The sequence below is a fragment of the Bubalus bubalis genome, chromosome 5 (genome assembly GCF_019923935.1).
Source record: "Bubalus bubalis isolate 160015118507 breed Murrah chromosome 5, NDDB_SH_1, whole genome shotgun sequence".
NCBI classification, from domain to species: Eukaryota; Metazoa; Chordata; class Mammalia; order Artiodactyla; family Bovidae; genus Bubalus; species Bubalus bubalis.
The window spans coordinates 59,079,507-59,097,540 of record NC_059161.1 but is presented as its reverse complement, the minus strand read 5'-3'; positions in this window follow the sequence as shown (position 1 = coordinate 59,097,540).

Here is an 18,034-nt window from a genome sequence, read left to right as displayed (position 1 = left end):
AACTCATCAGGTTCTATACATTAAATATGTATAGCTTTTTATGTGTCAATCATGTCATAATAAAGTGGTTTAAAAATATAAATCTCATTCAAAACATTCCTCATGGAAACATCCAAAATAATGTTTGACCAAATATCTAGACACTAATGGACCACCTTAAAATAAAAAATTATTAAAAGACACTTACTCCTTGGAAGGAAAGTTATGACCAAACTAGACAGCATATTAAAAAGCAGAGACATTACTTTGTCAACAAAGGTCTGTCTAGTCAAGGCTATGGTTTTTCCAGTGGTCATGTATGGATGTGAAAGTTGGACTATAAAAAAGATGAGTGCCGAAGAACTGATGCTTTTGAACTGTGGTGTTGGAGAAGACTCTTGAGAGTCCCTTGGACTGCAAGGAGATTCAACCAGTCCATCCTAAAGGAAATCGGTCCTGAATATTCATTGGAAGGACTGATGTTGACGCTGAAACTCCAATACTTTGGCCACCTGATGTGAAGAGCTGACTCATTTGAAAAGACTCTGATGCTGGGAGAGATTGGGGGCAGGAGGAGAAGGGGACAACAGAGGATGAGATGGTTGGATGGCATCACTGACTCGATGGACATGGGTTTAGGTGCACTCCAGGAGTTGGTGATGGACAGGGAGACCTGGCGTGCTGCAGTTCATGGGGTCGCAAAGAGTCAGACACGACTGAGAGACTGAACTGAACTGAATGGGCAACTCAAATTAACATAAAGTTTCCCATCTTAGGATAAAGCTGAATTCAAGGTTAAAAGGACTGTATTCTGAATGCCATGCTTGGGAATTTGAACTTCCATTTGGAGATCAGATGGAATCATTAAAGAGTTGTAAGCAGAAAGTCACTTAAGCAGATCCATGTTTAGGAAAAATATGTTGGGAGAGTAGAAACAGAATGGAGTGATGACAAGAAGTAGGGGTGTAGTTGTAGAGAAGGAAAAGAGAGGAATTGGGAACTGGTGAATTAAACACAGGAACCTCCTATAGTCACATATGTAAAGAATCATAATCTTCCTTTACCTCTGTTGTCCCCAGCCTGTAATGTATTTTCACCCATTGTCTGCTTTGAAAAAAAGTCCCTATTTTTCTGTCAAAACCCACTTGCTGTAAGAAGAATTTGAAAAAGGTTTCAAAGAATCCCACCTCATATAACCCCCTCCCCTTGAGTGCTGTGTATCTGATGGAATGTAATTCCTATGATTAGATAATGGAATATTATTCCTTAGAATACATTAGATCATATGGCTGAGATGAAGCAGTTTTTACAGATATAACTGAAGTCCTTCATCAGCTGACTGCTAATGGAAAGTTAATGGAAGGGGAGATTTTCTTGGCTGAGGCTAATCTAATTAGGTGAGCTCTTTAATAAAAGGTCTAAATGCCAGAGATGGGGAGAAGGAATAGCAAATGTTCTTCAGTTGGCCTTGAAGAAACAAATGACCATGTTGTGGAGGGTATCACATGGCAAGGAGTAGCAGGTGACTCTGGTAGACAAGAGCCTCAATCTTTCACTACAAGGAACAGAACTCTGCCAACAAAGCCTCAGATAAGATTTCAGGTCTAGCCAACACCTTGGCATTAGTCTTCTGAAACCCTGAACAGAGGATGCAATTGGGCCATCCCTGGATTTCTTGACCTACAGAAAATAGCTTCTTAAGCTAGGAATGTAAGTAAGCTTCCTTCTGTTTGGTGGCACTATATAGAGACGTTTCCTCTTTCAAATGAGATGAGATAGGTGGTGATATGAGAAGTGTTTGAGCAGAGTCTGGAAGAATGTGAGTCATTGGATTTCATCTGAACAACAGATAACTGTCTCCATCATTTGAACTAGAAAATGAAAGGTGTAAGCTCTGACTGCCAAAAGTCATCATCTGGGGTCTGGAACTTTTTCCAGCTCCTTGAGTTATCCTTCAAAAGTACTTGAGCTCTGTGAAGGCAGGTGAAGATGAATACACTCAGTATGCTGACTGTAAAGTCAGATGAGGGTGAAAAGTTGAAGATGTTGCCCCATGAACTCACATGAATTCTAATTAGTGATCATGGTAATAAAAACATTGTTTCTGGTACTGAGGGAAAAAAAGAATTGGGTCATAAATGAGTTAAATGCAAAAAATAATTATTCAGACTTTATCATCTCTACAGTGCACCACCCTGCCTATTGGACCACAGGTATGAAGGGAGAGAAAAAATAAGGTGTTGTACTCAGTGGCAAGATATTTGAGAAAATGAATCCAGACACATTTACACGTTCCATTAAGCTGGTGTTTTAACTTTTCTAGAAACTCCAGGAGAGCAGGGCTTGGTTTATATGTCTTACCCTGTGTTCCCAGGGCCAAGCACAATGCTTGGCACATAATAGGCACTCAATAAATATTTGATGGCTGAGTGACTTTCTGGGGAAACACATCCTAAAGCTGAAAATAATAGCAAACTCTTAACCAAATGAAATCACTGAAATCTACAGCTGGCAAACCTCTTCTCCCTCCCTTTTTCCGGGAGATTAATTGCAGTACTTAACATTTGTAAAGCATTTCTGACACATCAAAATGGCCAGAGGGGAATTTGTACTGAAAATCTAATTCATTATTATTAATAAATTGCCTTGTGGTCCCAACTGTCCTCTAGTGATTTGAAGATGGGAGAGAAAGGGAAAGTCACTTTCAATGTTTTTCTCAATGTCTTAATTTGGAAAAACACAGAAGTTTTTTCAGTGGTTCATTCTGAGGTCCGGGCAAAGGTTCAAGCCCATTCCTGAGTTATCTCAACTGATTCATCCTCCCCCGTCCAAAGCCAACAATTGCGAAGGTTTGCAGCATACCCTGCCCTAACTGTACTTAGTGCTGAGAGGTTTTTAATCTTTTTCTTCTTGGTCTCCTTATCTTCTGGTGCTTCTCTGTCTCATCCCCTTTTCCAGAGGCTCCCAACATAATCAGCATCTCCTGCAGCTGATGACAGACACAAGAAGCAGATGGACTAAAAGGTTAATGGAAGGGGAGTGGTAAGTCCAGATACAGAAAAAGAAAAGGCAACTGGAAGTTTAGCTGGGTTACATGCAAGCACAGATAACTAGAAACGGCTTCCAAGAGCTCAGAAACAGGGCTGGAAAAAGGCTTTCTACAGGTCAGCGGGGCATTCTCTCCACCCAAAGAAAACTTACCATCTCAGCAAATTAAAAAAATTATACTAAAAAAAAAAATCTTCCAAAGTGCTATTGGGTCTTTCTTTCTGTCAATGTAATTCTAGTAGTTTGTCGGCTTCTTCAGTTAGAATATTTTAAGTTGTGATGGTCATTTATTAGTGTAATGTTTCCTGCCCAGGATCCATTCTTCATTTTGGAGAGTGATTTCTCTGCTTTTGAGTGCATTCTTGGTGAGACTGTCAATCAGAGTACCCAGGGCCAAGTATGTGATCTATGGTGACCCAACTGGACTCTTTCTCTTAGGGGCTGGATGATGGAGTGAAACTAGGTTTCGATTTATAAAATGATTGGAGCTATCTCAACCCAATGGTGGTACTCAGAGAAGGCCAGCAAGAGTTTTTGCTATGTAGAAAGAACCTCAGAATATTCAGTAAAGTTCTCTGTGGTGTAGAGTAAGTTGTTGATTATAACTTAAATGGGAAAAGCATCTGAAAAAGAATGGTTATATGTGTATGTTTAACTGAACCACTTGGCTGTACATCTGAAACCAACACAATATTGTGAATCCATTATACTCCAATGTAAAATAAAAATTAAATTAGAAAAGAAGAGTTGGAAGGAAAGAAGGAAGAAAGAAAGTAAGAAAGAATGGAGGAAGGATGGGAAGAAAGAAAGAAAGAGAGAGAAAGAATCTGAGTTGCCCTGGTTTCTTTCTGAGTTTGATTTTGTGATTATCTCTCCAAGTATGTGCTCACTACTTATCCTTCCAACAAATTTTCTTTCACTTAAAGGTTGTATGGAGTTATTCCCTGTTGCTTACCACCACAGATCCCTAACAGATAGTCATGTATCCAGTTTATTCTTGTTATGTGATATTCTTGCAAGGAAATCTGCCATGACTGATTACATGGGCATAGAATGTTATGATGGACCAAACTCTGTTTATTTGTGCAGTCCTGTATCATCACAAAACTCTCAAGGTGGAATGATTACAGCAATTTAAACACCCCCATTCTACACATGTATTATTTATGGTTCTTCTTAGTAAATTGAGCTTATATAGGTTTGTAATTTCCATGCACTTCTCCATTTTACAGGCTTACTTCTGAAAGAAAGTAGAGTGCAAATGTTTTCATTGAGACATAGGTTCTAGTTGCAATGGACTTGGATTTTTATGCCTAGGTCTATAATTTATCAGTTGTCACCCTCCACCCCCAGAATCAGTGAAATTAAATTAAATGAATTAAAAGATGCTTGCTTCTTGGAAAGAAACCTATGATCAACCCAGATATCACATTAAAAAGCAGAGACATCATTTTGCTGTTAAAGATCCATCTAGTCAAAGCTATGGCTTTTCTAATAGTCATGTATGGATGTGAGAGTTGGACCATAAAGAAGACTGAGCATCAAAGAATTGATGCTTTTGAACTGTGGTGTTGGAGGAGACTCTTGAGAGTCCCTTGGACCGCAAGGAGATAAAACCAGTCAATCCTAAAGGAAATTAGACTTAAATATTCATTGGAAGGACGGTTGCTAAAGCTGAAGTTCCAATACTTTGGCCACCTGATGCAAAGAGCTGACTTTTTGGAAAAGGCCCTGATGTTGGGAAGGATTGAAGACAAAAGGAGAAGAGGGCAGTAGAGTATGAGATGGTTAGATAGCATCACTGAATCAATGGACATGAATTTGAGCAAACTGGGAGATAGTGAAGGACAGGAGAGCCTAGCATTGCTGCAGTCCATGGGGTCTCAAAGAGTTGGACATGACTTAGTGACTGAACAATAATAGAGTCAGTGCCTGAGGCAATTGTGGAACTTACTGTATCCTTGGAAAATGGCATGAAAAACTTAATGGGTAAAAAATTAGCATATTGAATATTTTGAGAGAAATCTTTGTTACCTGTGATGTCCTAGGAAGATTTTGTGATCAAGGTACGTCTGGATTTGGAATTAAAGTGATGGATAGCATTAAAAAAAAAAAAAGTAGGAAGGCTTTCCAGGCATGAATGGAGTGAGTGAACACATTTAGGTAGAAAAATAAAAAGCAAATCTGGAAGAAAGTGTATAGTACAGGTAGCATAAAGAGCCAACGTGGAATAGTTTTTAAAGAAAAAATACAGAAAAGTATGTTTAGGTTGTATCGTCTTGAAAGTCAGGCTAAGGAGTTTGGATTTTATTAACAAGGTTCTAAGTTTCAGAGTACTAAAGTGAAGGGGTAGAGTGATACTTAGAAAGGTCAATCTAGGGTGGGATACAGAAGAGGTAAGCTTAGAGAAACCAAAATTAGAGATAGTTGGGAACTGTTTATAAAGGGTAAGGTTTGGAGGAAAAATATTATAAACCCAGGGTATTATTTATGATTGTCCTCTGTTTTGTTACCAAAGTCCTTCCACCAGTTGGTTTTCTGATGGCTCTCCCACTTCTTGAAGCAAAGGATGGAACAGTTCAATTAATAAAGGATTGTGATACCTTAATATCTAAATATTCAAGGTTTTACTTTACAGTAAGTCCCCATGTCCAAACCTTAAAGTTGCAAACTTCCGGAGATGCAAGTGTGGGTCTGCACGTCCCATCACATAAGTCAGATCACATCTGGCTACTGTCATGTGCGTGCAGCTTCTAAAGTGGTTGTGCTTCTGTGTACTTTGGGTACAGTATGTATAGGTTGAGGCTTCCCTGGTGGTTTAGAGGGTAAAGAATCTGCCTGCAATGCAGGAGACCTGGGTTCAATCCCTGGGTTGGGAAGGTACACTGAAGAAGGGAATGTCTACCCACTCCACTATTCTTGCCTGGAGAATTCCATGGACAGAGGAGCCTGGAAGGCTGCAGTCCATAGACTCACACAGAGTCGGACACTACTGAAGCAGCTTAGCATGCACACACACACTATACAGAGTACAGTGGTACATCTTTATTTCAAGCTCAGAATATCCAGAAATAAGCATAAAAACAGCGGTATATAGCTGATTGTGTTAGTTAGGTACCTAGGCTAACTTTGTTGGACTTATGAACAAATTGGACTGATGAAGATGCTCTCAGGACAGAACTCGTTCGTATGTAGGGGATTTGGTGTAACTTTTATTGTTTGATCTATACTGAGTCAAGATAGACCCCAGGTGCGACAGTGAACCTAAGCTAGCCCAGACGACACAACCCTGCCCTTCTTCATTGCTGTACTTTCAACATTTGAAAGGAAAGTCAGTAAAGTTATTAACTCTTTTTGGGTACTCTCTTAGCTTTTATTGGCCAGATGTCAGAAATTTACACCAATGAAGAGGAAAATAAATCTTGTCTTGCATGTAAGGCTCAGTCAACCAGTAGTACTGACCTGAGAACTGGACCAACAAGAATTCTAAGGGCGTGTCTGGGCTCAGTGAAAAAGCATCACGTCTAAGACCAATGTTGACCATAGGTGAGGACATGTGGCCGCTCTGACTTAGGGACTCTGTTAGGCTGGTCTTACACTAAATAAAGCATTATTTTTTCACAATGGAAATAGTAGGTCCCCCCAAAGCCCTGGTGTCCCCAACTATCCATTCAAACATTCCTGGGAGAACTAAAAGTTGAACCAATTCATCAAAAGCTAGGACAACTTAGACTTTCTCTCTTATGTGGATGACATGGGAGGTTAAGATCCCTGGGTCTGAGGAGGAAAAAGGATTAAATTGGGAATTAAAATGGAGTTGGACTTGCTTTGCAAACCAGTTTTTAATATGATTATCTTTTCTAGATCCAAATGTGGAGACACTATTTGACAAGGTATTTTTTAACTCAAAAATTAATTTACAATAACAATTTTTAAAATGATAGTGATGAAGTCCCACTTAGTGAGTAAAATAATTGAATAATATGCAGTTGAGACTACCCATGAAAATCAAACACATGTTTAACAAATGACAAACAAGTTTTGTTTGACACTATAAGAGATTTTGATTATTATCTGATGTGGATTTCTGAGGCATGTAATGATTTTCCTGCCCATTGTTTGTTATTTTGATGGATAGCCTGATTCATACTTTAGAATTCTAAGATCAGCAAGGAAAACCTATAGTTTAAGTGAAACTACATGTGGCCAGATGTAAGTACTCAGTGATACAAAAGGTTTAACTTTATCAAAAGCCAATATTATAAATCTTTCTAAAACAGACTGATTGGAACTGGAGATTTATATCATGAAAAGTACAAATTGTTACAAAAAGAACATTTTCATTTTTGAAGGTTAAGTTACATTCAAATGATTATTTGTTTGATACAGGACTTGGAATGAATCAGAGATAGGAGAAGGACATGCTGAACATTGAAATCGATCAGAAATGAGGAAAAAATGATCTTTACAAAGATAAAATAATTCTTTGTAAACTCAGGTTCAAGTTACAAATATTTGAGTAATACAGAACATGTGTCTGTTCTAATAGTTCAACCACAGTCTAATAATTCAACCACAAATCACAGGTATTGTCATTGTAGCAATATGGTTCTTAGAAGGCTACTCCATAAAGCAGCACTGAATTTTTTTGGAGACTTTCATCACAATAGCTTGCATTAATACAATACCTCACAAAATTAGTTATCATCATTATCATTATCAAGAAACTCCATTTATTCTTAGTTTTACAGGAGCCTATATACCTTAATGCCTTGTTTAGTTAATGCAAGCATGTTTTTAAAAATAAATCAGTCCGCAGTGAATAAGGGGAGAAATGCTGTAACATCCAAACCAAGATCAGTCCAGCAGATCATTCAGAGAAATGCTTCTTTTAAGATGATGTATACCATTCAGTCATGTTAAAGGCAGTCCAAAATGTTATTTTCCTAGGGTACAGTGGTTGGGCCACTTGGTTTTGTTATTTGACACCCTCTTGGCCTGGGTTCCGTATCCCCCACCCTCTTCCCACTCCTCGCTCTGCCCAGCTGGTGTCTGGGTGTGGGGCGGAGGAGAGAGGATTGCACAACACACAGCAAGAAAGGGACAGGCTTGGCAGCAGGGCCCCCAGAGATCCAGTCCAGCTGCTGTAAAAGGAATCTCATGGCATGTCCCCACCCTGCCCCTGACGAAATCACAAGTGATGCTGGAAAAGCTACAAGACCAACTTGCTGATGTGTGCAGATGTGGTAAACACAGGCAGCACCGCCTGCGGCATCCAGGGGAAACCTGGAGTTCTTAGGACCACCTCTGCCTCTACGGTGTTTCTGTGACCACGGGCAAGGTACAGAATCCCCTCTGCCCATTCTTAAATCAGAAATCGACACAAAAATAACACTTTCCATTCCTAGAGGACATGGTGAGGACACTCCAGGAATACGAAGGGAGTACCAAATGTCATAAATGTCATTGAACATTGTCATAAAGGAAAAAAACAACAACAACAAGAAGAGTTATGCATATTTCATTTGGTATATTTTAAATTCCAGGAAGCTTTATTTATTTTTTATTGGGGTACAATTGCTTTACAGTGTTGTGTTAGTTTCTGCTGCACAGCGAAGCGAATCAGCAATACTATACATATAGCCCCTCCCTCCCACCATCCCCCACCCCACCCCTCTAGGTCGTCACAGAGCGCTGAGCTAAGCTCTCTGTGCTACACGGCAAGTTCCCACTAGCTATTTGTTTAGCACATGGTAGTATATTTATGTCAATCCCAATCTCCCAATTCATCTAACCCCATTCCTTTCCCCCTTCACGTCCACACATCTGTTCCCTACATCCGTGTTTCCAATAGGGTCATCTGTACCATTGTTCTAGATTCCACATATATGTTAACATATGATATTTGTTTTTCTCTTTCTCTTATTTCACTCTGTATGACAGTCCTTAGGTTCATCCACGTGTCTACAAATAAACCAATTTTGTTCCTTCTAATGGCTGTGTAATATTCCACTGTGTACACAAACCACATCTTCTTTATCCAAAATACTAAAAGTAGAGCTACCATATGATCCAGCAAACCACTACTAGGCATATACGTGGAGAAAACCGTAATTCAAAAAGACCCATGCACCCCAATGATCGTTCCAGGAAACCTTAAAAATAAAGTGTAATAGGATGAATGTGGTATTAGAAATGTGACACTGTAAAATAAGAAATTCTGTCAGTTACTACTGAGGCACTTAATTAAATAATCCTTCAGTGTGTGTATCTGGTGGATTTCAAAGCACAGGCTCAGGTATCTCTGATTTGATCAATTGCAACCATGGGAGGTGAGCAAGGAAGCCAGTGATATTGCCACCTTGTAAATAAAAATACTGAGGCTCAGGGAGTCTTGGCAATGTAGAACAACCAAACAATACCAGGTTTAGAGTTAAAAGTATTTAAGGTGTTATGAGAAAAGTTAGGTTTCCCTCTTGGTTCACTGGTGAAGAATCCACCTACCAATGTAGGAGATGCTGGTTTAATCTCTGGGTTGGGAAGATCCCCTGGAAAAGAAAATGGTAACCCACTCGAGTATTCTTCCCTGCAAAATTCCATGGACAGAAGGACCACCTGGCAGGCTATAGCTCATGGGGTCGCAGAGAGTCAGGCATGACTTAGTGATGGAAAAACAACAACAAAGGAAAGTTGTATCAAGGATAGATCTGTGTCCTGAGGAATATTCTTGAAGATGCTATCTGGCATTTCATTCTAAGACATGGATCTGTAAGTCGGAATAAGGAGGCTCACTTTAGAACTGGTCAATTGTTCCTTCAGTTCAGTTCAGTTCAGTCACTCAGTCATGTCCGACTCTTTGCAATACCATGAACCGCAGCATGCCAGGCCTGCCTGTCCATCACCAACTCCCAGAGTCCACCCAAACCCATGTCCATTGAGTCGGTGATGCCATCCAGCCATCTCATCCTCTGTTGTCCTACTCATCCTACTTCTCCTCCTGCCCCTAATCTTTCCCAGCATCAGGGTCTTTTCAAATGAGTCAGCTCTTCATGTCAGGTGGCCAAAGTATTGGAGTTTCAGCTTCAGCATCAGTTCCTCCAATGAACACCCAGGACTGATCTCCTTCAGAATGGACTGGTTGGATCTCCTTGCAGTCCAAGGGACTCTCAAGAGTCTTCTCCAACACCACAGTTCAAAAGCATCAAGCCTTCGGCACTCAGCTTTCTTTATAGTCCAACTCTCACACCCATACATGACTACTGGAAAAACCATAGCCTTGACTAGATAGACCTTTGTTGGCAAAGTAATGTCTCTGCTTTTCAATTGTTCCTTACAGCACGTATTAGATTGCCAGGTTGAAATATATGTCTATAAAAATGGACCTTTTAAGGATATTTACTCAAGAAGAACTCACAGAAACAAGAACCACAAGGCCAATGGTAGTGCTTTATGTAAATAAGACACTAAGTATCTCTGCTAGGATGAGATGAAAATGAAGGCATGCCCCACAGAAAAGAAGGCAGGAACGTTCTTCTATTGAAGGCATTCTCTTCCATTGACTTAACTCCCACCCCTCCCCCAACCTTCTACTTTGAAATAATTTTCGGATGTACAGAGAAGTTGAAAGAAAAGTGTGTGGTAGCTTGTATCCTAACCTGTTTGTGAACTATTAGTAAATTTATTGTAGATAGTATAACATTTCACTTCTAAACATGTCAGTTTGTGTCTCTAAAACCCAAGACACTTTCCTATAATATATAATTTCAGTACCTTCATCACATCTAAGAAAAGTAACCATATTTCCTTAATATCATTCAATATCCTCCATATTCAAAAATTTCAGATTGTAAACCAAATCTTGTTACAGCATTTTTTTTTTCTGAAATACAATCCAATCCAACTGTACACATTAAATTTGATTATGTATCTTTAGCTCCTCTATATTAGAACAGTCCTCCTACCTTTTTGTTTTAACTTTGACTTTTAGAAGAGACAAAACTGATTTTCTTGTAGAATGTCCTACTTTCTAGACTTGTCTTCTTATTTCTTTGTGGGGTAGTTTAACTTGTGACTCTCCCTTTTGTTTCCATTAACTGGATGTGAAGTCCAAGGGCTTGTTTATATTTCAGTTAAACATTTTCAGCAAAAATAATCCACAGATGATGCTATGCCCTTTTTATTGCACAATGCCAAGGGGTCTTATTAGTGATGCTAAACTTGATCATATGATCCAAAGGGACCATGATACATTTCTACAGTAAAAATGCATTTTTCCCTTTGGATTGGCAACTGTGGGAAATTAGATTTTTTAAAATTTGCATTGGTGTATAGTGGCTTTACAACGTTGTGTTAGTTTCTGCTGTACAGCAAAGTGAATCATTTATACATATACATATATCCCCCCAAATTTTTAGATTTCCTTCCCATTTGGGTCACCACAGAGCACTGAGCAAAGTTCCCTGTGCTATACAGTAGGTTTTAATTAATTATCTATTTTATACATAATAGTGGATATATGTCAATCCCAATCTCCCAATTAATCCCACCCCCTCCTTCTCCCTTGGTATCCATACGCTTTCCTGTATATTTGTGTCTTTATTTCTGCTTTGCAAATAAATTCATCTGTACCATTTTTCTAGATTCCACATGTAAGTAATATTGTATGATATTTGTTTTCTTTCTGACTTCCTTCTCTCTGTATGACAGTCTCTAGGTTTATCCACACCTCTGCAGATGGCACTATTTTGCTCATTTTTATGGCTGAGTATTATTCTACTATATAATATGTATGTACCATGTGGTCTTTATCCATTCCTTGCTGATGGACATTTAGGTTGCTTCCGTTTCCTGGCTATTGTAGATAGTGCTATAGTGAACACTGGGGTGCATGGACCTTTTAAAATTATGATTCTTTCCATGTATATGCCCGGAATGGGATTGCTGGGTCATATGGTAGTTCTATTTTTAGTTTCTTGAGGAACCTCCATACCATTCTTCATAGTGTCTCTACCAATTTACGTTCCCACCAACAGTGTAGGGGGGTTCCCTTTTCTCCACATCCTCTCCAGCATTTATTGTTTGTATTTTCTGATGATGGCCATTCTGACCACTGTGAAGTAATACCTCATTGTAGTTTTGATTTGCATTTCTCTAATAATTAGTGATGTTGAGGATCTTTTTATGTGTTTGTTGAACATCTGTATGTCTTCTTTGGAGAAATGTCTATTTAAGTCTTTTGCCCAACTTTTCACTTGATTTTTTTTTTTTTGTATTGAACTGCATGAACTGTTCAAATACTTTGAAAATTAGTCCCCTGGTGTGCTGAGATTCATGGGGTCGCAAAGAGTTGGACACGACTGAGCGACTGATCTGATCTGATCTGAATGATATTTGACATTGTGAGATCATTTTGTCCCCTAACAACATTCAATCTGTTAGTTTTAGTAGTCTTTCTTGATCCTTGCACAATGGTGATTTTCTAATTTTGTCATTCCACTTGCAATTCAAAATTCACATTCTTTGTAAAGAAGCATCTTCTTTAAGATTCATTTTATAAAAAAGAAAATGACAGAATAAATGCTTTATTGTTTCCTTTAACTTTTGACTTTCAAGAAGGGGTAAAAATAAACTGAATCACTTTGCTGTACACCTGAAACGAACACAATATTGTTAATCAACTATACTCCAATATGGAATAAAAAATTTTTTAAAAAGAAGGGGTATAATAGTACAGTAAGAACATATTTTCATAATTTGCAATTAGATCAAAAAGGCAATATCACTGTGAGTAATGTTTAGACATATTTCATTAGAGATGCATAAAAGCCAGCCAGAGGAGGGTAATTATCTACAGTATACTTGCTTTAGAGGCCTTTGGATCTAGACAATTAAATAGTTTATATTCTATTTGGGAAGATGGAAGGGTGAAATCTAACATTATGCTTAAGAATAGAGAGATTAAAACTGTTTAGACACTGTAGACAAATTTGGCCAAAAGTCACCACGAGGTAAGCCCAATTGTACCAGATGGTGAGAATGTCTCCCATAGCTGGGTACTGGCGAAGAGACAGAAGTAGAATCTGATCTTAGTGACACAAAATGAAGCCACTTGAGATCTCTTTTACTCTCCACTGGACTCCATCCTCCCTATCTCCTTTGTTACTATTGAAGTCATTTTCATTCACGAAAACAACAGTATGAAGGTTCTCAAAGAATGAAATAATTATGGATTTAATCTTCCTCCTTTTAATTTATTTACTTTTACTGTAACATAAAAGGCATCTATTTCAACGCAGCCCACAATCCAGTGAGACATTTCCCAGGCTAGGGCAAAGTCATCAAAACTTCTGTGGTGCCTTAGAAGATAATCAGGATTGTTCTTGCCTTTTCTGCCCGTCTTCCTCTCCATTGCCTCCTCCCCTGAAGATTTGTACTCAAAGCATTGAGAGCTCATAAAACCTACTGAACGTTCTGTCTTCCGTTGGAAGGTGCCAGGCATTGATTTTGTTCAAAACACTGTAGGTGGTGGCTACTTATTCCACATTCTTTGTCAATCACTGGAATGGAAAAGTGTGTGAGAAAAGAAGCACCCAGGAGACCACAGTGGAGGGTGGGCAGGAGGTGGTGGAGCTGGGTCCTTGACTGTATGGTCTGTCCCATTACAAAAAGGCAGCCAGAACTGTGGTTTTCAAATTTACAGTTTTTTAAAAAATCCACTCCTACTGTAGACTGAGTGCCATAACCTTCTCTCCTTCCCTGTCTCATTTTGTTTTTTCATTTTTTTCCCCAAAGAAATGGCCAGTTGAAAATATCACACTCTGTTGGACCCAAAGAGTCCAATCAAACTTAACTTCCATGGATGTGGGAACGAGGCAATGGAGGGGCAGTGCAGGAGGATGAAGGTGGGCAGTCTGACCAAGGAGAGACCACCTCAAAGTTTCACTGTGGCAACATCACTCTGGAGAACAAGCAGCAAATGAGAGCCAGCACAAATGTTAATGTAACAGGATAAGTGGGGGAAAGCAGCCCTTGGCAAGAGAACTAAGCCTGTTCATTTTTATAATATAAGAGAGAGCAGGCGAGGGAGATTGTGGGCTCGCTCACCAGGTGCGTTTTGCAAGCTTTCCCAGTTCCCATTTCATTAGTTCCTCTCATATTATTGTAAGAGGCTTCAAAGCTATATGGAACGAGGCTTGCCATTCTGTTGAACTCATTTTGACTTCTATTTGCATTTCATGGTTTGCCTCCTAAAATAAAAAAAAAAAATTTTATCAGTGGAAAATGAGAAGCATATAGGGAATATATGTATACATACAACTGACTTACTTCATTGTACAGCAGAAACTAACAAGACATTTTAAACCAATTATTGTTGGTGTCTAGTCGCTCAGTCCTGTCAGACTCTTTTGTGACCTCATGGCCTGTAATCCGCCATATTCCTTTGTCCATGGGACTTTCAAGGCAAGAATACTAGAGTTGGGTGCCATTTCCTTCTCTAGGGGTTCTTCCCGACCCAGGGATCGAACCTGCATCTCCTACATTGCAAGTGGATTTGTTACCACTGAGCCACCAGGGAAACTAAATCAATAATACTAAACCAATCTAAACCAATAATACTAAAAAAAAAAAAAATAGCATCTTAGAAATTAGTGACCTTCAGTTGACAGGGGCTAGGTCTGAAAGCAGAGTTCTGGAGATATATTTGTGAATGTCTTCGTGCTTGCATGCTTAATGGCCAAGGATAATGGTACTGAATTTGTTGCATCAGTGTGATGTCATAGCTTTTATTTCCTATTGTTTTAAAAATTAAAGTTTCTTGGCATGATGTTGAGAAGCATGACACAGCTTCTTTTCATATCAATGTAGTGAGATAATTTTTTGCTTTTTGTTTTTTTAAATTTTTGGACTTTGTCCTAAAGAATGTGGTTTCTCTACAACATTTTTTGATACTCGCACCTTTGAACTTCACCCCATCCACAAAATGTGCCCCCCAACTCTCAACTTTGCCCAAATCATGAATTAAACTTTCTGCCTTCTTTTCCTCAGAGAAGACATGACATGAAATGGAGAAGAGTCAATTCATGGCTTTTGATCTTCAAAAGAAATTTTCAAGTTCATGGGAGAAAAAGTATAATGTGAAAGATCTAAAAGTTTGGAATTGAGGGATATCTAAAGCTTTTACTCAAGGGTAATTGGGTGCAGAATGATCATATTTTAAAAATCAGCCCTTTTTTGGATCTTAGTATATATAATGCTTCCATGAGGAAAAGAAAGCATGCAAGAGATCAATAATAGAGTTAAAAGTTGAGATGGGTCCCTGTGAAGTACCCTTGTGTCCCGGTTTTCCCTAATCTCCAACAATTCCCTGATAGCTTAGTTGGTAAAGAATCCACGTGCAATATGAGAGACCTGGGTTCAATCCCTGGGTTGGGAAGATCCCCTGGAGAAGGGGAAAGCTACCCACTCCAGTATTCTGGCCTGGAGAATTCCATGGACTGTATAGGCCTTAGGGTCGCAAAGAGATGGACACGACTGAGCGACTTTCACTTTCACTTTACAGCAGTTCCCAGTTGGACGAAATGAGAAATGTGTGACTCTTCAGGTAAAGCCCAGAGATGTCCAGACTCTAGCATCTCCCTTGTACAAATGGTTTTGGAACAGCAGACATATGTGGTGGTTCTGGACAAGGAAGACAGATGGCATGATATAGTTCCTTTCAATAAAGTATGGCCTAAACAGGAAGGAATGTTTTCAACAGGCTCCACACGAGTGCAGAATCAGCAGAGACAGTCAAGGTCAAAGATCTTGCAGTGAATTCTAGAAACCCACGACTGAAGTTAGATGGAGACTGATTGTATCAGCAATGTGTGAAGACTGATGATTTGTAGGAATGTTGTGTATCTTGATAAGAATTCCACAGTCATCTGTGGGATTTAAAAGTCAATTAGATAGCAAAGAATAAAGAGCATTCTCAACACTAAAATTCCAAGAGCTCTAAAAAGGATGGCACATTAAGCACACGCACACACACACACACACACACACAGGTTAGAATGAGAAACTAGTAAGTAAACACAGCCATCCATTCCATCCTTACCCTCACCTACCCTGTCTTCATTTTCAGAACACGTGGCTTCTATGCCAAGCACTTATACAACTGGTATTTATATGTTCTTATAGTACCCAGTCCAAAGGAGGCTTTGCTGCTTGAAAACTGAGGTATAAAAACTTATATCTGGGTTTACCAGAGATAGATCAATAAGAAGGCAATAAAAACATTCTTCTGGAAGACACAAATTGCAGGACCGAACAGGTGATGGTTTGATGCAAAGTAACTCTTTGAATTTGGGAGAACACACAGTCTTCTAAGAAAAAGTCCCTGGGAATTAATTTTCATCCTGAATGTTAATTCAAAATTGAACAAAGTATACGCCTATATCCATAAATCAGATTATCTTCCCTTGTCAATCTGTAAAACATGGAACTGGCTTTCTCGACTATTAGTGTGTGACCACAGGGGGAAACTTATTTAATATTAACCTCAGACACATATAGTTTTAAATGTAAACCTACTGCCAAAGGAGAGGGAGAAAACTATGCATTCTAAGGAAAAATAGAAAGGTTTTTGTTTTTTTAAAAAATCATCTTGTATATCAGACTACCTGACTCATCACTTGATTTTAATAGTATATAATAATTCTGTATGAGCGTCCCTGGGGCTCTCCTGGTGTCTCAGTGGTAAAGAAACTGCCTGCCAATGCAGGAACTGAGGGTTTGATCCTTGGGTTGGAAAGATCCCCTGGAAAAAGCAATGGCTGCCCACCCCAGTATTCTTCCTGAGAAGTCCCATGGACAGAGGAGCCTGGTGGGTTACAGTCCATGGAGTCACAAAAGAGTCAGACATGTCTCAGCAACCAAACAACAATAATAATGTTGTATATTATTCAATTCTCTGAGGGTTTAGGGTGGTATAGTGTGAGTAACAAAATATTATTTTTCTAGTTGCATTATAAACCAGGAACAGAAAATGAGATTAGATGATAAGATAATTTTAGAATAGATTTTAGAGTGGTTTGTAAAACCCCAGAAGGCATTTACAAGCAAGGCCATGTAATTCATTTAAAAAGGTATTAATAAATCACTGAGATGGTGACATAAATACTAACACTGAATAAACATTAGATACACAGCCTTCTGGGGTGATTGAAAAATCATTATTCCTGGAAGAGAATTGAACAAGTAATACCTCAAGACTTTCAGACTCCCATATTTCCCAGGACTAGGATCTAGTCTTTGATGTGTTAGAACAGCCTTAATGTGCAGAAGCCAATGACTTGGTGAACCTGTGAAATCTTCCTGTCATCAAATCTGTGATTGATAAGATAATACAAAATATTCTGAAAGTATTTGCCATATTTGCTGTTTTACCATCAGTGAAACTTTTGGTTGATCTTTTCACTAAACGGATGTTAGTAAGTTTAAAATAATGGAGATGTTAATGTTTTTACTCTCTATCTTCAGAGAACCTCTTTTGATCTTAACTCTAAAACTACCTTGTTCTTTGTAGAAACATATGATCTAGTAAAAATTTCAAAAAATAATATTCAAAAACAAGCTGACTTGGGAGAGTGAAATGCTTGTCCAACAACAATTTATGTTGCCTTTTTTTTTTCTTTTCTATAGATATGTTGCTATAAATGAGAAAGTTCAAATTGGTTGGAATTTGTTACTAAGAGTGTCAAATCTTGTGTGTCTAACTTCTGTGATCAAAATTCCCTGGGGAGATTTTTAAAAACTCAGATCCTGGACCTTGATCCAGACCTCTAATCAGAATCTCTAGAGGGCTCAAGGCTCAATAATCTGCATTTTTCAAAAGATTGCCAGATGGTTTTGCATATACTGAATTTATTTTAAAAAAATCTAATAAAAGTCGAGTTGGAAAAATGTTTAATCAGTCTCAGATCACATTTTAAATGAAACATGGAAGTGATAAAATTTTCTTTAATGT